This window comes from Mesoplodon mirus (genome assembly GCF_964341445.2).
Source record: "Mesoplodon mirus genome assembly, chromosome: 3".
In the NCBI taxonomy this organism is placed as follows: Eukaryota; Metazoa; Chordata; class Mammalia; order Artiodactyla; family Ziphiidae; genus Mesoplodon; species Mesoplodon mirus.
Genome location: NC_138978.1, coordinates 77,562,685 through 77,565,354, shown reverse-complemented (window position 1 = coordinate 77,565,354; position 2,670 = coordinate 77,562,685). Strand labels below are relative to the sequence as shown.

At 38.0% G+C, this 2,670-nt stretch overlaps 1 pseudogene across 1 annotated transcript; it reads right to left on the bottom strand.

Moving 5' to 3' along the window:
- Positions 1 to 321: 321 nt before the first annotated feature.
- On the bottom strand, positions 322 to 903 carry LOC309800437 (large ribosomal subunit protein uL6-like; annotated as a pseudogene). Its single transcript has one exon. The product of its transcript is annotated as a large ribosomal subunit protein uL6-like (transcript).
- Between the last annotated feature and the right edge of the window lie 1,767 nt (positions 904 to 2,670).

The window sequence follows — 2,670 nt, the reverse complement described above, 5'->3', positions numbered from 1 at the left end:
TGTGGTAAGAGTATGTTTAGTTTTGTAAGAAACTGCCAAAGTGTGTTCCAAAGTGGCTGTACATTTTACATTCCCACCAACAATGTATGAGAGTTCCTGTTGCTCAACATCCTTCCAGCATTTGCCAGTGTTGTGGATTTTGGCTATTTTACTGGGTGTGTAGTGGAATCTCACTGTGGTTTTAATTTGCATTTCCCTGATGACATGTGATGTGGAATATCTTTTCTTTTCAATACAGGGTTTTTACTGTATCTTTAAAGTATCACAAATATGTCTTGGGAGTCATCAGCATCTTGTTTCAGTAGCTGGACATCTTAAAACTTATTCAGCAGCCTGCTGAACTGTTCCTTTTTCAGAGACATAGATACTACCCAGAAATTTTATGATATCCTTGTTTTTAACTGCTGTGGATTGCTGAAAAAAAGCAGCTAAATTTGATTTAAGTCCACTGCTGTTTCCTTCAAGAATTAACTCATCTTTCTGGGCTTGAGATATGGAGCAAGCAACTCCTGGCCTCATCCAAACTTTGTGGATCTATTTTTTGCCCAAGAAAATTTGGATTTCAACAAGAGACACATTCTTCTGAATAACAGCATTGATGGGAAAGTAAGCATACACAGCCTCATCTTGTGATGGAAGCCCAGGGTGACACTCTTGGTCATGCACTGTACGTGACTACAGATAGTGCTAGAGGTACCAGTCCCTTTCTATTTCCCCAACATTTGTCAGCCTGGAGCCTCTTCTTTTCTTTCCAAGGAAACTGAGTTCTACTTTGATGTGACTGAAAGCCTTCTTCAGAATTCCTCTGGGGCCCTTCATAATAACTGTGTATTCTTTCAGAGTAATGTCAATATTTTCTAGAATGTGGACAGCCTGATTGCTGAGAATGGTCTTCATTCTTGCAGTAGATGTGACAAAGACTTCATATGTTTATTTGCCATCTGTATATCTTATTGGGTGAGTCTCATTGGGTCTTTGGCCCACTTTTTATTGGTTTGTTCATTTCCTTATTGTTGGGTTTTAAGAGTTCTTTGTATGTTTTGGATAACATCCTTTATCAGATGTGTCTTTTGCAAGACATGCTCTCAGTCTCTGGGTTGTCTTCTCGTTCTCTTGACATTGTCTTTTTTTTTTTTAAACATCTTTATTGGAGTATAATTGCTTTACAGTGTGGAGTTATTTTCTGCTGTATAACAAAGTGAATCATCTATAAGCATACGTATATCCCCATATCCTCTCTCTCTTGCGTCTCCCTCCCACCCTCTTTTTTTTTTTTTTTTGCCAAAGGAAAGTATTTATTACAAGATCTACTCAGTACTTAATAGTATGAATACATGCAAATACAAACTTCATTTAAAAAATCTATATTAAATGAGCTGAACATCTATGTTAATATTAGTGGCACTCATAATCTTTGTACTATTTTAACAAAAACTATGTGTTAATAGTATACAGAGGGAGAATAAAAGTATCACTATCTACTCAAGTAAAATAATATCCTTTATTTTTAAAAACAGTTCAATACTCAACATTGTTATTATTCTAACTGTGAACAAAGACAGTATGTATAATTGGAATGATTATCTGTGCAAAGTTCTCACATTATCACATTATAAGGCAAGCACCAAACCAAAAATGATATTCTTTTACCCAAGCATGAGCATAATCAAATTACATTTTCAGATACATTTAAAGTAGCCCTGTAAATAAACCAGGCACTCTCTTTTGTTTTGTTGTTACCTTATAGAAAAAAAAAAAGCTTCATATCACAATTAATGCTTAGAAATATAGACTTTTTTTTTTTTTTTTTTTTTTTGCAGTACGCTGGCCTCTCACCGTTGTGGCCTCTCCCATTGCAGAGCACAGGCTCCAGACACGCAGGCTCAGTGGCCATGGCTCACGGGCCCAGCCTCTCCGCAGCATGTGGGATCCTCCCGGACCTGGGCATGAACCCGTGTCCGTTGCATCGGCAGGCGGACTCTCAACCACTGCGCCACCAGGGAAGCCCAGAAATATAGACTTTGGAGCCAGATAAAACCTTAGTTCAAATTCCAGCTCTACTACCTATTACTTGGGCAAGTTTCTTTGCTACTTAGCCATAAAGTGAACATTATAAGGCCTGAATTTATGTGTGTAGTTTTTGGAAATGAATATTAGAAGAGCTCTGAGAAAATAATAGTATTAATTAAGTTACTGATTACCTATCATGTTCCAGGCACCATTCTAAATTCTTTATGTATTGCATTACTTTGCTAGGGTCGCCTCAACAAAGTACCATATACTATGTGGCTTAAACAACATAAATTTATTTTTTCACAATTCTGGAGGCTAGAAGTCTGAGATCAAGGTGTGGGCAGGGCTGGTTTCTTCTGTGGCCTCTCTCCTCGACTTGATGATGGCTGTCTTTTCCCCGTGTCTTCATAACATCTTCCCTCTGTACCTATCTTTGTCCAAATTTCCTCTTCTTGTAAGGACACTAGTCATATTGGATTCAGGCCCACCCTAGTAACCACATTTCAACTTAATTACCTCTTTCAGGGCCCTATCTCCAAATACAGTCACATTTTGAGGTACTGGGGTTTAGGACCTCAGGGTATGAATTGGCAGAGGGACACAATTCAGCCCATAACTCATATGTAGTCTCAATCTTTGCAACATCTATTTTCTCCA